Source organism: Bacillus rossius, chromosome 10 (genome assembly GCF_032445375.1).
Source record: "Bacillus rossius redtenbacheri isolate Brsri chromosome 10, Brsri_v3, whole genome shotgun sequence".
NCBI classification, from domain to species: Eukaryota; Metazoa; Arthropoda; class Insecta; order Phasmatodea; family Bacillidae; genus Bacillus; species Bacillus rossius.
In genome coordinates this window covers 45,582,315-45,600,382 of record NC_086337.1, presented here as the reverse complement: position 1 = coordinate 45,600,382, position 18,068 = coordinate 45,582,315, and the positions used below count along the sequence as shown (strand labels likewise).

Sequence of the window (18,068 nt, the reverse complement as noted above, 5' to 3'; positions counted from 1 at the left end):
GCCGGTCCACACAGCCTTGCGCTTAGAGGAGATCGTCACATCCACCATCACGCCGCACTGACAAGGCCGGGAAGCCTTTTCACAGACGAGAGAGCCAGACGCATTATCGTGCATCTTCGGTTTTTTTTTTTGTTCATTGTAACTCATGATAACTAATGGTAAATTAGGTTAGGTTAGCATTAAAGATACTGTGAAATCATGTGAACGGTTTCCCAGCCCTGGATAGGCTACATATTAAAAAAGTTACTTGCTAAGCAACCATATAATGATTTTACAGTATTTCTAATGTAGCTATACTTAACCTAATGTAACCAACCATCCACAATGTTTTTAAAGTATTTATAATGTAGCTAACCTATCCTAATCGACCGCAAAATTTAATGCCACACCGGTTTATACAATGAGATAGAACGGAAAGAAAAAGGCGAGCATGAACTTCGGGGAACTTCGGGTGTGGCTCTCTCGTCTGTGAAGTGAAGGCTTCCCGACCAGGCGGGGCCCTTGTCACGTGGGGAGGTTGCGAACCCCGGGGAAGCCTAAGATGCACATAAAGTTCTGCCATTCCCGATTATACCCGAACAATTCACCTTCGGCCAACCTCGGGTTTATTTATATATATATATATATTTATAATTCTGTTTATTTCAATGTAGCTATACTAACCTAACTAACCGTCGATAGTGTTTTAAAGTGTTTCAATGTAGCTAACCTAACCGACCAATTTAATATTTGAATTCATTTTTTCCTGCGCAAAAATAAAAACAAATCCCGAAGTTGGCCGGAGGTGAATTGTTCGGGCGTAGTTAGGAATGGCAGAACTTTATGTATGTGCATCTTAAGCTCTCCCCCGAACCCCGGGCCGTCGGGGACGACAAGGCAACGTCGCTCCGTCGCAGGCGGTCGCTGCGGCCGACCGCCGCGCAGAGACGCTTCCGGGCGTCTCGGGCTATTTATAGTCGTGGCCCGGAGCGAGACTGAGAAGGTCACCGGATCGAACCGGACCGGCTTGGAGGTTCTGTGGAACAACAAGCGAAGAGGAGAGGGGAGGGGGAAGGAGAAAGGGGAAAGAGGTGGCGGGGACCCCGTACCGTGGTCTGTCCAACACACATTCTCCCACCGTGCTCCTGAAATCGCCCTCAGCACAGCACGGGTTCGAGTCCTGACTGCAACCCTGCCAAATCCACCCAACTCACACACACACACACACACACACACACACACACACACCTCAGGGTCACCAAACATTCGTTATCTACATCGCCATCAAAACCTAATATCTATTTTCACAACTAGAGGAAGTTGGGCGGCAATCCGCGGTCTGGAACTCTACGCGGGCCCGCGGTTCGATGCCCGGATCTTGCACTGGGACCTCGAGGCTCCGCAACGGCTATGATGACAGTACAGCTGCAGCTTAGCGGTGTTGCCTGATTAAGGGGCCCGCCTACCTGGGCACACATACGGTGCGCAGAGCTTTAGGAAAAACAACGCGATATCAAAACTACTCAAGATATCCGAGTGGGGCCTATTTACGAATAGCATTTAAGAGTTCGCCGAGGGCCGAAAAGTACTTTTAATTTCGGATTAAGTTTTTAAACTGTATTTTTAGAAGCGTTAAAATGCCTAAAACGCGTGTTTTCAGAGTAATTTTTAGGCATAAAACAATCAGTATAGATTCTTGAAAGCACTTAAGGGGCTTGCATAACACCTTTATCTTCATTTCTCCGCCATATAATGTTACGGTCACCGCTCAAATTTCACAGTTATCCTGTGACGACGAGACGAATGCGCGCCAGTTCAGAGACTTGCGCTTAGAGGCGACACTGCGCTGGAAGCACCAGCGAGCGTCGCGCTTATCATCCCGCCTCACTAACACACATACGACGCTCGATGGTATTTCTAGCGCGGTATCGCCTCTAAGCTCAAGGCTCTGAACTGGCGCGCAGTCTTCTCGTCGTCAATTGATAACTGTGAAATTTGTGCGGTGACCGTATTTTTATATTACGGGGAAATGAAGATAAAGGTGTAATGCAAGCCTCTTAAGTGCTTTCAAGAATCTGTACCACTTGTTTTACACCTAAACATTACTCTGAAAACATGCGTTTCAGCCATTTTAACTCTTCTAGAAATACAGTTTAAAAACATGATCCAAAATTAAAAGTACTTTTCGGGCCTCAGCGAACTCTTAAATGCTTTTCGTAAACATACCCCACTCGGATATCTTGAGTAGTTTTGAAATCGCGTTGTTTTTCTTGAAGCTCTGCACACCGTGTGTGTGACCAGGTAGGCGGGCCCCTTAAGCAACAAGTCTGAGCCTCCCTGCATCCACGCCGCCGCGCCAACAAGCCAACTCTTTCAGGTGGAGTTGAGCGATAAGAGCGACGCTCACCGGTGTTCGCAGCTTGATGTAACCTCTACGCACAGGGCTCTGGATATGAAAACCTACGAATTTTCGAGAGCCAACCACAACGTAAACGTTGTGGAAATGAGTGCCTTTAGTGCTCACGAGAATATATATACCGGGACTTTCCTACATAAATAGTATTCTGAAAAAAAAAATTAAGTTTTCAGGCATTTTCATTCTCCAAAAATATATACAGTTTTAAAAAAACTAAATACGGAAACTGTTCTATCATTCCGACGCAAACATAATTCTTAAATGTTTTATTGTAAACAGACACCTTTCATATATCTTGAGAGCAGTTTTAAATCTTCTGAAGCTCTGCACATCAGTTGTGCGCGGGAATTTGGGCAACATATCGGCAATGGATAGAACAAAAAAATCCGTTCCCTATTAAAATAAGGAACTGGCCTGTGTCCTATCGTAAACTAGGAATACGGCTAGGGTGCAGGTGTGGCATGTTTCCAACACCTACATCCTTATTTTTGTGTCTTGGAATACCGTCCTAATGGCAGCTTGCAAAGTCGAGGATAAAGTAAAATCGAGGCAAGAGCTTCGCAGGTTAATCGAACTGAGGAATACTTTTACTTCGACTCAAGTCACGACTGTGCAAGCCGGCCTGGGAGGAGCAGTCACGTGCTTGGTGATGCAACCTCGAGATGAGACATGCGCAAATACACGCCGCCGGCTAAATCTACACGCAAACAACCTCCGCATTAATTTATAGCGCATTCGCTCTGTTCTCAACACTTTATGTAAACCTCTGAATTCCCCGGAAAGATTTCGTTGGAGAACATTTTCCGCAAACACGCCTAAACGCCCATGATTTTTCTTTTTTGATGTGACAACGTCTAATAAATCGACGGAACGCCGGCTGCACGCACGAAAAAGGATGACTCATTGTCCCTTTACGCTCATTGTACGCTTGCGCCGCATGTATCTCTCTTCCACTCGATTGGAACAACCATCGATTTGACTTTTTCAAGGCACATTCAACTTGAAACACTCCCATTCGTTTCCTACTTTTCGTATCATCGTCCTATCCTTTAACAGAATAACACATATTGGAAGAAGTTAAATAGCAAACATGTATAAACGTTATAGTTAAAATAATCTCTTCGTTAAAGTAATAAACATATTTTAATTAATGAGTGCTAATAAAAGTAAATGTATCAATGAAATTGTAGATTTCATTTCACTCCTTTGTATCCATACAAAATAGTGATAATTCAATAAAATGATTCAATTTTATTAATAAAAGTATGCAATCATTTCATCAATGTTTTGTTATGACGTTGTCACGTTAAACTATCATCCGTAAACCGACTTTACAGACAACCAATTTTTTTTTGAACAGCCTCCCCACTGTGGAAGCAATTTGAAAGACGTATTCAAGTAAGAAAAAAAAGAAGAAGAAAAAAGGTGCACGGATCCACTCGAAGACGTCGCCCTGGAAGCCGCCTCGCCTTTTAGCTCGTGCCAGTTTGTTCTTTACGAGCGTGCTCTCTCGGGCGTGCCCTGGTTCAGCTCGTCCTCTTGTCGGCGATCGAGGGCGCTCTACGGTCGACCACTCGAGCGAGCGAGTATCGATCTCTCTCCCGCCGCGGCCCGCGTCTTCGCGAAGCGTGACGTCAGCTCGTCTGGAAGGACAGTTCTGATTGAAGTGACTATGAGGGCGCTGTCAGCCACGCTCAACATTTTTTTTTTTTTTATAAATGTGCCGCACTCCAATTTTGGGTTAGTGGCCCCGTTGTATCATCGAATTCCGAAATGCCTTAAAACTGTGACGACCACTCCGAATGGAGGCAGTTTTAAGATTATATAAAAAAAAAATGTTTTGGAGGGGACTATTAAAATACATCTCGTGTTCTGCTACCAATACTATAAAACCTTGAGAATAAAATTTTACACGTTCATCACAACCACATAGTTGGTTTTATCCAAACTGATTCCTTTTTAGAAAGTGGTAAGTTTGTGTGCGTGTGTGTGTGTCTATATGGCAGTTGGTTTCATTTGTATAACTACTTCCAAATACCAAAATGCCAACCATTGGAATTTTACCCGGTTTCCATGCGTTTTCTTAAATATGACTAAATATAAATGTACAAAAAAAACTATTCTAATTTTGTTTTGTTATTAAGTATTCAATTTTACTTATTTTCCACTTTACGAAACACTCTTAATAGCAATTTCTTTTAAATACGATAAAAAAAATGTTCTTTACTTTTTTCAATCACATGTTGCATTTGTGTATCGTGGCAAAACGAAGAAAACTTGGTGCTGTTAACCGGTGTGAAGCTGCAAGGAATCCCATACAATAGCCGTAATTTGAGTTTTACTGAAGTTGATATATATATATATATGGTGTTTAAATTTTAAAAAAAATGTTTCAAAAATACATAAAATAACGTATTTTATATATTTGTATAGAAAATATTACCTGTTACGTATACGTATTCACGTACAACACACGGCCGTGTCCATGAGACAGCCAAACACCATTTTTTCCCCTTTTATTTGACACATTCAGCCCGCGTGCCCGGAAGCCTATCTCCATTACGTCGCGGGCTGCTTTCCGTGTCTCAAGTAAGGAGGCCATCAGGCGGTATAAACAGGGGACGCACCACAACGCCGAAATACAACGCCGAACGTACAATAACGCCGAATGCCAAATTGACTACAACGCCGACAGCTAGAAAACTGCTGTGTACCACAACGTCGAATTACCACAACGCCGAAATACATTACATTAACGCCGAAAAATGTCATTGCAGGACTGCCACAAAGGTTAGGTTAGGTAAGGTTAGCACACAAATTCATTCAGTTGTTTTTCATTTTGCTCCTGTGGCCTTCCCTCCCCGCAGCAATATTTTTCGGCGACACTGTATTTAGGCGTTGTGGCACACAGCAGTTTTCTAGCTGTCGGCGTTGCGGTCAATTTGGCATTCGGCGTTATTGTACGTTCGGCGTTGTGGTATTTGGGCGTTGTGTAACGACCCGTATAAACACACCACACCAGCTCACCGCAAGACGGGTTGCAAGATGTCCAACAAAATCCTGACCTCTCCGGGTCTCATTGATTTTTTTCACTGGCCTCTTTTTCTTCCTTCAGTTCCGTCAGTTCTTCGGAAAGATGCAAGAAAGTTATTTTTCACGTGTTAACTTCTTAGCTCTCGGTATACGGCAATTTCGTGAATGGAACGAAAGGTGCTGCCATCTGAGGCGGACAGCGCACCCACAAAGCCAAAGGTAAACTTTATAGTATTATATATTTGAAGATTTTTTTTTAGCAAGCACGGCAGTGTTTTAAAAAAATACCTTGTCGAAAATTATGTCCAAAAACTGAGTTTGGTATTTTTTTTCCTATTTCTTTTCTGGGGCAGTTTCATTACACAGTTTAAAATTTCGTTCGGCAAATGGAATGATTCGATAGTAGATGTAGCTGCTCCGGCAGCGAATTCTAGAAACACAAATTCGTCTCGTATTTATTACACACTGCATTATTTAAAAAAATAAAAATAAAATTCTACGGTAAATTTCGTCTACCGAGTTTAGTATTTAAGTGTTATTTGCAACATGAGATCACATGAATTTGCTCGTTACCGAGGTTAGATGTTTACTTACATATCACTGGCGAGTACTGAAAGACCCGTTCAATTTTTTTGACGTGACGTCTAATAAATCGATGAACGCCGGCTGCACGCACGAAAAAGTGTCCCGTTACTCACATTGTCCCGTTTCGCTGTGTCCCGTTACGCTCATTTTATATTGCTCTTTGCTAACCTGAACCTCCTAGCTTGCGACCGAGTCCATGGCGTAATTCTGTTTTCATGCATTTCAATGTAACATTTTCATTGCTCTTTGCTAACCCGTTCCTCCTAGCATTGCTGCAGAGTCCGTGGCGCAAATATATTATTTTTGACTGCATCTTGGTGTTGGGTAAGCCATTTTCCTTCACATCATCCTTGAAACACTCCCATTCGTTTCCTACATTTCCTATCATCGTCAGATTGGAAGAAGTTAAATACCAAACATGTATAAAAGTTATAGTTATAATAATCTCTTCGTTAAAGTAGTAAACATATTTGAATTAATGAGTGCAAATAAAAGTAAATTCATCAATTAAATTGTAGATTTCATTTCACTCCTTTGTATCCATACAAAATAGTGATAATTCAATAAAAATGATTCAATTTTATTCATAAAGTATGCAATCATTTCATCAATGTTTTGTTATGACGTCACGTTAAACTATCGTCCGTAAACCGACTTTACAGACAATCAATTTTTTTTATTTCATGATTTGCACGTGATCGTTGGTTTTTTTTTTTTAACTTTTCCACGAGTACATGGTACGCGGACGTTTCAACTTATTACAGTAGTTAGTACCTACTCTCCGTGCGGTCCAATTAAGTGAAAGGAGACACTCCCTTTTCCTATGGGGCCATGCAACTGACGGAACTGAACTGCCACCTGGACGGACTGTCAGTAGACCTGGGGGAAACGATGTTCCGGGCCTCAAGCAGGAGGATTCACAGGACAGGAACTGCGCAGTTCGATATATTTAACTCGATTAGACAAGACGTCACACGAACTCAGCGTGAACATAGGGGGGGGGGGGGGGGGGGGGCGCCTCTTAACCCTTTGTTTTGTAGTGGTATTTCTATGATACCACTTTGAAAAATGTTACTATTCGCAATGTTTCAGTGGTATTGCCGAAATACCTCGCGTGAGTAAGCCTTGTGCTGCTATCTGGCGATCCTAACAAGAACAAGCAACATTGGCTGCTTTAATTTTTCCTTCCGCCACGTCTGCGAAAAGTTACACAACAGATTCTAATTAATTTTAATATATCTCTGTCTGCCTCAAAGTGTTAAGACACGGATGGCATCGCACTTAAGTGCACTTTTTTTTCCCCCTCTATTAACTGCGAACTAATAATATGAGGACTTTTAAAACCGCGTTTGGACTTGGCCTGGAAGGTTTATTTTTCCCCCGCATGATATCCTAACGCGCCATATTTAGAATCGCCCGTGCGCGAGCAAAAGACGAGGAGGTTCGCAGAGCTCGACCTTGCCGGAGTCCTGGACACAACAAACATTCCGCGTCGCGTAGTAGGGAGAAATGGGAGAAGGGGTGGGGTTAGAGATACGGGAGAGGGAGAGATAGGATAGAGAGAGAGAGATAAAGAGAAGGTGGGGTTAACACTCTCCGCGCCGAGCAACCACCGAGCAGCGGAAGAAGTAACCCTACTACCGTAAACACGGGCCTCCCCGGACGACAGAAACATTTACAAGGGGCCCATCACCACGAGCGCGGCGCGCCAACACTGCCCAGTCGAGAGACGTAAACGGCCTGCAATCCCGCTGTCGGGCGCTCGCCGTCATAAATATTTAGCGTCCAGGAGTCCGCCCGCGCGCGCGCCGTGTTTAGCAAGTACCCAGGGGGAAGGGGTGTTGATGTTGGGAGGGGGTGTACTGGAACCGGTGAAGGAGGAGGGAACGGGGTCGCGTAACGCCACACCTCGCAGGCGCCAGTTGTGCAACCGACACTTTAAGTTCTATGAATGCCAGGTCGTTATGTCCTGGCATGACTCATTTCGCCAAGTTTATTCTTCATTATCTTTGAAAGATTTGTGCAATGGGAGTGCATGACTTGATGTAAGCTTTCGGACATACGCCATTGCTAAGCACTTTTTTCTGTATAAGGAAACTAAAAAATACCCAAAAGACAAAAAACACAAATTAAGCAAAAAATTGCTGTTGTCAACAGGATATAAACACCACATAATATTCCATAACAGGAATATGGTCAACAAACAAAGAAAAACAAAGAAAAATGGACTAAAAGAACGAGAAAAAAACCACCAATGTTGTCACCACAAAAATATTTAACCCAAAAGAAAAAATTCAGCACAACAGTTGAAACGAGACAAAAACACGACAAAACGAAAAGACGAAACAAACACATTAGTTTTTCCAAAACAGAAACAAGCGACGTTTCGGGAACTGCTATCTGCTCCCGTCCTCAGGCAGAGATGCACATTTATTCTTCAGTTTACCTGAATTCATACCGGAAGAATAACCTATGTCCTATACGATTAAGTGAACTGCGCGTTTGTAGCCACATCTCTGATACAATCGTTCAGTTTCCTCCAGTTTTGTCAGTTCACCTGAAATATCATTTACACGTGGTTCAATGCTTCTAAAACTGGACTCACAACGATCCGTCTCATCCGTTCGTCACCAGTCCGTCAATAATGCGACATTCGGCCAATCAGATGGCCCGGAAAAAACCCATATGTCCGTGAAAACCCTTGCCAAGCTTTTTTAACTTCCGACGGAAGGACGGATGAAATTATTAACCTCAAAAATGTCTGAAAGGCACTGTCGTTATTTCAAAAGGTTTTATTAGCTTGTGCATCAAGCTGCTCCCGTATCATGTTTCTAACTTACATATGAACAAGTTTTAAGTTTTATATTCGAAACGTAAATTGTCTGAAACACAAAAGTAATTAATAATGCACGGTAACTCGAAAATATAATTAAATACATATTGTACAGTTTTTTTCATGTTTTATAACTACTTAGCGCACGTGATCATCAAACTAATAAACCTTTTACAAGATAAATTTCGTCAAAAACATAAGCCATAATAGATGACAGCATCCGGGTAGAAAAATATCATGACCGACGGACGGATGGACGAGTGACGGACATTCGCTCTCCCATCAAACACTTTCGACTCTCCTGTAACTTTTACCTTATACGTCAAACGTTAACTAGCAACTCCATTTTTCGCTCAAAATAGCGGCAAAACTTTTTTTTTTTCGCTTGCCACAATTTAAAATTTCCCATTAAACTTTACAAATGCCGCATCTAGAAGCGGTGAAGAAGTAGTTCGACTTGCTTCGTGACGTCCTAGAAACCAAATGGTGCAGCAAAGGAAGAGAAAGTTTTGTTCCAGTCGCTCGCGCAAGTTCAGAAACTATTATTTATATATAAATTTAAATGTGCCCGGATCTTTCCCTATCGATAAAAATTGCCAGCAAACAGCGGCTGTAATTTCTATAAGTGCGTGAAATGGCGGCGCTCGAACGCAGCTACGGACCACCAAAACGAGACGGTAAAGCATATTCGCTTACAAAATGAATTCCTGTTTTTAAGTCTGAACAGTTAAAAAAATTCTTGTTATGTTACACGTCCACATCAAAATCCATGTTTGCGTCGGGCCTATCCATTTGCAGTTTTAACAATATATATATATATATATATATATATATATATATATATATATATATATATATATATATTGAAAGAATGAAAAGAAAATTGGATGTGTTTGCGATGCAAAGCTGTATTAATTGCCAGCATGTATTTGATTTTTAAATTATGCATAAAACAATTAATGTACATTGTTCCCTGGAGCAATTATGGTTCTGTTTAACATATCCAATTGTATTTTAAAAAGTAAAAAAAAAATTAAAATAAAGTAGGACTTTGATCGTGTTTGATAATTACCAATTATTTTTATTTTGTATATATATATTATTATAAATATTTGATGTAAAATGATAAACGCGATAAGGAACTAATTACCGAAACTTTCAAAACCCAAAAGTAGTCGTACGCCTAACTGTAGCTTTACAAGTAGTTGGATTTGGGGTTAGGGGAGGGGGGGGAGGGGGGTAAACCTCTTCGAACGAACACGCGGCGTACCCGAGTGGGTTGACGGGCATCCCGGAGGATTAATTCCTTATCGGGATCAGAGACGCTCCTCGGGGACTCGCGTGGAAGCTCTGCTACGGCTCTGACGACCGTGCGTGCGTGCGTGCGTGCGTGCAACTCGCAGACGTCCCAAGACGAGCGTCTGTCGATCGATAACAAACAGCAAGCGACATCCAGTTAACACAAGGAGCCTCTCGGAACATCGCCGATTATTATTAAGCTATCAGAAATTTAAAAAAAAAAAAAAAAAAAAGGCCAATCATGGGGACTGTCTATACGTAAGAAAATGATTTTGGTATTATATCAGTACGATGTCAGCATGATATCATTTATACTTACATCATTTTTAAGTCACAACAGATGTTAGTGGTATGTAAATGTTACGTAAAAATCCATTACCAACATAGCTATGACTTACCAGTGATGTCGGACCTAGGTAATGTATTCACGTGGTCAAACTATCTGTCGGTGATGCGAACTCACAAGATTTTACCCATCAAAAAAAAAAGGAGTCCAACACGCACATGATACAGTCGAGTATATACATACAATGTATTAGTGTATACATGCGTATACATGTACACATGCCAGTGCGCGTCGCCAGTCTGGCGCAACACGTCACTAGCATGTCGGTGACGTAAACCCATAAGATTTCCCCCTGCCAAATATCGCTCAACGCGGCTAAAGAAGTTTTCACTTCAAAAAAATCAATCGAAAATTTAAAATGATAGGTAAATTTTCGTTAGGGCGACAAAAAATATCCAGTACTTGTTTTTAGAAAAAAAAATATTAATAAATAACCAATTCCAATTTGTTGTCAACATTTACTATATTATATTTCTTGTAGTTTTTTAACTGGATCCCAAAGGAATTGCTTGTAGAAGTACAATCAAAAATGGTTTCTCTGTGTGGACACCCTGATGTATGATCAAGTTTTTTTTTTCCTGCGACGAGTGGCTAGCGAGCTTGCCCGATACAACCGCGGGCTTCGCAGGCGGTCCGGTCCACATCCGCGGCGAAAGGTCAAGGTCGCCGTCGCCGCAGCACGGCCAATTGCGGTCGACGCGACGCCGCGCCGGTCCGAGCCTGCACCGGCGACCTGGAGCAGTTACGCCGTGACGGGGGGGAAAATTTTTCCTCCCCTTTCCCAGCACCCGTGGCATTTTCGGCAAAGACCCTGGGAGGCCCCGCCTGGTTCACGGGTGTACGCGTGTTACGTGAGGCGTTGAACGATACGTGAGGCGTTGAACGATACGTGAGGCGTTGAACGATACGTGCGACGCTCGCTGGTGCTTCTCGCGCGGTGACGCCTCTTTTCAAGATATTTGGGCGATGACCGTAAACATAATATGACGGAGAAATGAAGTTTAAGATGTAATGCAAGTCCCTTGAACACTTTCAAGAATCTACAGGGTTTTTTTTTTTTTTCATTCCTAAAAATGGTTATGAAAACATGCGTTTAACCTCTCTTTTTTTCTCTGTCACAAAAATACAGTTTAAAAACGAGATACACACAACGGATATATGTCTGTACGTGTTTGTCCCGCAGTGTCTGTTTTGCTTATGACGTCAACGTGCCAGGGTGGGCGCATAAGCATGATAGTTACTATTATAATTAGCTTTGTGTGAAGTTATAAGCTGGTGTAGCGTGGAAACGCGTCTAGCTAGGACATTGACTCGGGTGTCATTGTGAAGAGCTGGCGAAGAATTACTAGGACCCAATGTTGAGTCATATAAAAGTATTCGCCGTAATATAAGTGAAAATCGGTATTAAATTGAAAATTACAGAATTAATTAAAGATGTATTGTCATGGAACACCTAAATATGTTCTGAATTATAGAAAACACTAAGTCAGAGGAAAGCTCGCGTCGAAAGGAATCCAAAGAGCCTAATTAGTTAAGTGCCGAGCGAATGAGAGAGCTACAGCAGCTGAATGGGATCATACCTGTGACGATTCCTGCCCCTACAACAGAGGGCAACACCAACTTCGGTACGACTTTCATTAGACACTTGAATTCGATTATGTGCGAGGTGTACGTATGTTACTTTAAGCTACCAAAGATCCTTGCTACATTTGATACACTTGTGATTGATATGTTCTGTAACCATTATACTACTCTGTGTAACCATTGTAACAAGAGTTCTAACTTTCACGGAATTACTCCTACCGAATGCCGTATACCGAGAGCTAAAAAACCTTCAAAAACTTGTTAAGTCTACAGCACAAACACTCGTCTTTGCCACGTGTCCGAACACCATGTTTAAAACGAAACAGAACTAAAATTTGGAATAAGACGTAGTTTAAACGAAAAATTCGTTCTTTGGAACAACGAAGAAAGAACAATTCAGTTTAATTTGGGGCCATTCGCCGGTAGACTGTCCGTAACTTTATTGTAATTTTATTAAGTAGTGTGTAGTTTTCCAAGTGGCATTTGAGAAACGGACTTATGATTTTATTCCGACGTTTTCACGAAAAATCTTAAGGCGCGGATTCAAACAGCACTTTTCTGTGGTAGGTAGTTTTTTCTGAAGCTCTGCACAATTTGTGTGTACCCAGGTAGGCCGGAGCCTTAAACGTGTCACTGTAAGAAATTACAGTACATTTACGGACTTTTCAACGAAGAATTAAACTCAAATACAAAAAGAGTTATTCATAATTTCAAATAACAATCTTCGTAGAAACTATGCTGTATTTCGACTTCTGAGTTGTTTAATTTTAAACAAAGGTAAAACAAACGCGCGGACAAAATTACAGTGTTCTTGCTGTAGTTTTTGAATATTTTGTTAATATGCCAAGAATTTTCTTTACTCTTTTGGATTCACGTTCAAAGTAGATGAACTCAAGTGTCCGTAAATTTACGAAGATACCCTGGATAATATGTAAAAAAAAAAAAGTTCTTCGTAAATTAAAGGTAAAAATTTTTACCAGAGTACGTTAGCCCGTGAGCTAGCACGGTAACAGCCCCAGTCCAGAAAACAGGGGACGGACGCTTTGGAAACTGGTCCCGTAGGGCCTGACCCTCTGATACTACAACGGCTCCAGCGGCCTGGAGCTTACAGCTTCAGCTGCTTCAGCCAGACTAACCGTCGCCATTTCGCCGAAGGTTCTGCACTGTGAACCAAGGACTTGTGGGACTCACAGCCTCTGAGTGCAATCTGACAGTTCTCGAAATCAGTAAACGCCATCTTGGTTTCAACAGTTTGTAGACCATAAAAAATCCGTATCATTTTATTTTCAAAATTTGGCTTTTGGTAAGGCATACTGTATAATCAGGTTGGATACCTAAAGTTAATATTGACTTTTATACAAATAGTTCGTACTGTGAAGTCATTGTTTTTTAATACTGATTTTTTTTCGATATGACTATAAGTGTACAAAATAATCTTAATATACACTATTTTATGACGGTTAAAATTATTATGATATAGCTGCCTTAAAGAAAGCAAAAATTTTCAACGTTGGAGTACCGTTATGGCTTAAGGAACTGTTGAAACATGTCTCGGTTCCTACGTCTCCCCTTTATGAGCCTACGATTAGACACTTCCGCCGGCAACACAGACCTGCAGTGCTGCTATCTGCACGAGTGAAGTGAACACTCGGTCCGCGCGGCAAAACGTGATTTTTTTTGGGCGGGAGAATTTGACGTGCGAAAAAAAAAAAAAATTAAGACAAGAATTTTGAGGGCCGGGAAAAAATAAGTTTAACGTACGGTAATTGTTTTATTTTCAAAAATACATGTCAAGGGGAAATTTTAGTTGATACTAACGATTGCAGTGCGATTAAAAATATTAGGCCTTAAACCGAATACCATCAATCAATTATTACATTGAAATAGGAAGAAAAAAAGTCCTTGGAAAACCTTAGTATTTTGTTGCACAATGTGCTGTTGCTGTTTTAAAACTGATAGTAAATATGTTTGTCCAAATATTTCAAATCGGTAACCATAATGTTTAATTAATGAAAGATATTCAACACCTTAATTCGAGTAATGGATGCTATTTTTATATCCCGCAATTCGAGTAATGGATGCTATTTTTATATCCCGCAACGAATGTATTTTTTAGTTTTTTTTAGTTTCACCTGTAAATTAATGTTATTTTCTTTATTTTAGGACGTGGTATGTTGGCGTAAGCAAACCTTTTTTTCTGCGGGGTTCCAACATCAACCAACAACTGATCTTTACTGCTTTTTTTTTGCTACAAGACCTGTAACCAATTAAAAAGAAGAGATATAACTTATGTTCATGTCCAATGACCTGCAACTTTGCAGGAAGCAGGCCGCCGGTTTCAGGCAGCCAACATTTAACCGTTCCATCTCTTTTCCAGTTGGCCCCCAAACAACGTGAAATTTACACATTCAAGCTTATTTATTTTCAATTATTAAAAACAGCAATTATGAAACTAAATACTACCTAATTTTTCAAGGACAGAGGCTGTTTGTCTTTTTTCCTTATTTAAATTTAATAAACTGTTGTTGCATTTTTATACGGCAGTTTTAACTACCGAAATAAAACATTGGATTATGCATAAAGTATGTTACTAAACGAGTTTTAAATCTTTCTAAAGTATTTGGTTTAAGGTCTAATATTCTAAAGCTCACTGCTATAGTTAGTATAAAATAATATTTTCTCTTCGTCATGTTATCTTGTTGGGTCGTTTGTGAATCGGGAACTGGCAGGAGAACGTTGCTCAGGAAGCTCCTAATCGATTCACAATTAATTCCTCCTGCAAAGCTACATCTCATTAAACACGAGCTGTATTTAACTTCTGAATGGTCACAGGTCTTTTAGCACAAAATCAATTTCTCCAGTCTTTACGTTCCGGTTTTTTGAGCCTGCGTGTGCTCGATACATGCACACACATGCATTTAGATGTACAATAGAGAAATAAAAAGAAATTTTAACGGAGAATCTTTACGTGATTGAAAATGGAATGCGATGCCAAAGAGCATAATGAAAATGTTAGACGAATAAGCCATTATAATATACATATACTAATTTACTAGAAAATGCTATTTTCAGATTTTTAGCATTTTTTTTTGGCATCTACCGCGACTGTACATATTTACCCAGTTATTTTTTATTGTACATCACATTTTATAAATAGCATCTCTGCAAATGGTAGCAACTTTCTGGTGCAAGGTGTATGTAGTATGGGAATTTGCCGCACCGCATGGGATCAGCCTGTACATGTACATGAACAACCCAATTCGAATACTTCCATCCATCTTGTATTATGTAATAGCACAAATCCCAAAATTACAAAGGCCGCTAGGCATGGTTAAGTTAGCGATTAAGGCCTGGTCCTAAACGGTGTGTACGATAACGGCTTTAGTAAACACAGTGTTAGTTTAATGCGTTAATGCGTCAAGACAAAATTTAAATAATCATAAAAAAACTAAGCATAAAAATTAATTAACGCAACCATAAATTTATAAGCTTATTTGCAAATCAATGGCCCAATTAAGAATAATCATTAGACGTTCGTAGTTTCTAACAATAAGTATTGCAATATACTTCCAAAGTTTTATAATTTGAATCTTAAGTTCACAAATTACATACGAAAATAAACTCTAGTATTTTAAGCACAGTCCGATCGCAGTTTTGTCTCATATGCTATTAACAGCTGATTGCCGACAGCATTTCGATTCGACGTAGACAAATCAAATAGCAAAACTCAACATCCGTACTGCACTGTATTATACGTAATTAACTTAGGCCAGATTGAACAAAATCCGTAAAGGGTTCGTAAATACTTTATTGTTCACCGTTTACGTTTAGTAGGGCTTAAAACTTTGCAGTGATTGTTAGATTAAGAAAACAGTCTTAAAAACAAAACACTTCTGAAATTAAAAGATAAGTCAAGTCAAGTTCTCTTAAACTTGCAGTTAGTGATAAACTAACCTTGTATAAAGAATTACGCCACAAAGTTCTTGGCAATCGCGAACATCGTACGGATACAAGTAATAACCTTGTTTCGCATTATTAAAACTAGTGGAAACAACTCACCGCGCAGTCGGTCGTTGGGATAACCAGCAATGGCGTGCCGAGATCACTGCACACGCTGTACCGTGGTTTTCAAAAAGGTTCTTGAAAAAAAAAAAACCAACAGCAGGTGTCGCTCACACACGCACACGGCACAACACCGCCTCTACTCAACTCTTCGCAAACTCCATTCCCGGCCCCCACAGCGCGAACGACTGGTTGGCTGATGGCTGAAGCCGAAAGTTCAAGCGTGCGTGCGTACCCCTCCCGCTGCCTGCTGGGGCAGACGTTCGCTTGTTTACCGGCGCATGCGCACTGGCCCGCATTCTGGCTCGCTCCGCGCCGACACTCCGCGCGCGCGCAACTTGAATCCTCCACATCCCGAAGCCTGTTTTACACTGTGCAGTTGAACGCTGATACACATTTTTTTTTTTTCGTAAACAAATTATAATTCACTTCTGATGTATCAATTTTAAAATCACTTAAATGTCATTTTAATGTTCACCCATGCACTTTTTTTTAGTAACATCTAATAGTAGTAAATTTAGTAGGTAACTAACTGCTCCCTGATGATGGCCGACTGCAATGTCGACCGAAACGTCGGTGAATTATTCGCCAAGGACACGGCTACAACCCAGAAGCCAAGCTACTTCAGACAATGGCCGTGAAAGCCTGCGAACATTAGTAAATTTATAAATTCAAACACTAGCATTAGTGTAGTTGGTAATGATTATACAATTATTCATCCTTAACACAAGCTATCAAATAAATGTATGTATCTACCACCGGCTACATAGCTTTTAGTATGTTTTTTTTTCTAACACTACAGGGAACATTTTCAACCCCTCTTAAAAAATAATTGGACGGTCTCCGGGTAAAAGGTAACAAGTCAAGAATTCACTTTTTGCAGGAGAAACAAAAAACTCTTAGATAAAATTTGAATTTAAATACTTAAATTTTTCTTGCATTATTCTTTTATTTACCAACATATTTACCAACATAGTTGCCCATGATTAAAAATGCATTACATTTTCTAAGTATACTTAAGAGTTTAAGTGACTTGTTGACTAAAAATCACCAAAATTTGACTTGTTACCTTTTACCCGGAGACCGTCCAATTATGTGTCCTGAACATGTACGTACATATAAATTTTTAAGAAAATTATTTTTAAAACTTAAAATTTATTAGTTTTTGTTTATACATATGTTATTTTATTTTTTACTCTTGATATGCATATTTTGTTTCAAGACACTCTTTTAAGAATTGGACATTTGTATTTTAGCACATTTTTTTTTAGAATCGAATTAAATATTTAAATTCCAAGAAGTGTTTTAAGAATCGAATTTGATATTCGGATTTGAGGAAAAAAATAATTCAACCCATCGCCCCTATTTTATAAAAAAAAAAAATTGGTTGTCTGTAAAGTCGGTTTACGGACAATAGTTTAACGTGAAAACGTCATAATAAAACATTGATGAAATGATTGCATACTTTTATGAATAAAATTGAATCATTTTTATTGAATTATCACTATTTTGTATGGATACAAAGAAGGAGTGAAATGAAATCTACAATTTAATTGATAAATTTACTTATATTTGCACTCATTAATTCAAATATGTTTATTACTTTAACGAAGAGATTATTTTAATTATAACTTTTATATATGTTTGCTATTTAACTTCTTCCAATCTGTGTTATTCTGTTAAGGATAGGACGATGATAGGAAAAGTAGGAAACGAATGGGAGTGTTTCCAGTTTAATGTGCCTCGAAAAAGTCAAATCGATGGTTGTTCCAATCGAGTGGAAGAGAGATAGATGCGGCGCAAGCGTACAATGAGCGTAACGGGACAATGTGCGTAACGGGACACTTGCGTGCGTGCAGCCGGCGTTTATCGATTTATTAGACGTTGTCACGTCAAAAATTGTTTGTAGAGGTACAGGGATAGTGAACAGG

At 40.0% G+C, this 18,068-nt stretch overlaps 1 protein-coding gene across 1 annotated transcript in view; it reads right to left on the bottom strand.

Moving 5' to 3' along the window:
* The window catches only part of LOC134536070 (CDC42 small effector protein homolog), a 98,631-nt gene extending 82,170 nt beyond the window's left edge, over positions 1 to 16,461 (bottom strand). The window contains exon 1 of the mRNA XM_063375601.1: positions 16,135 to 16,461. The gene's annotated coding sequence lies outside the window, so the exon portion shown is untranslated. The remainder of the gene's footprint in view (positions 1 to 16,134) is intronic.
* Positions 16,462 to 18,068: the final 1,607 nt, after the last annotated feature.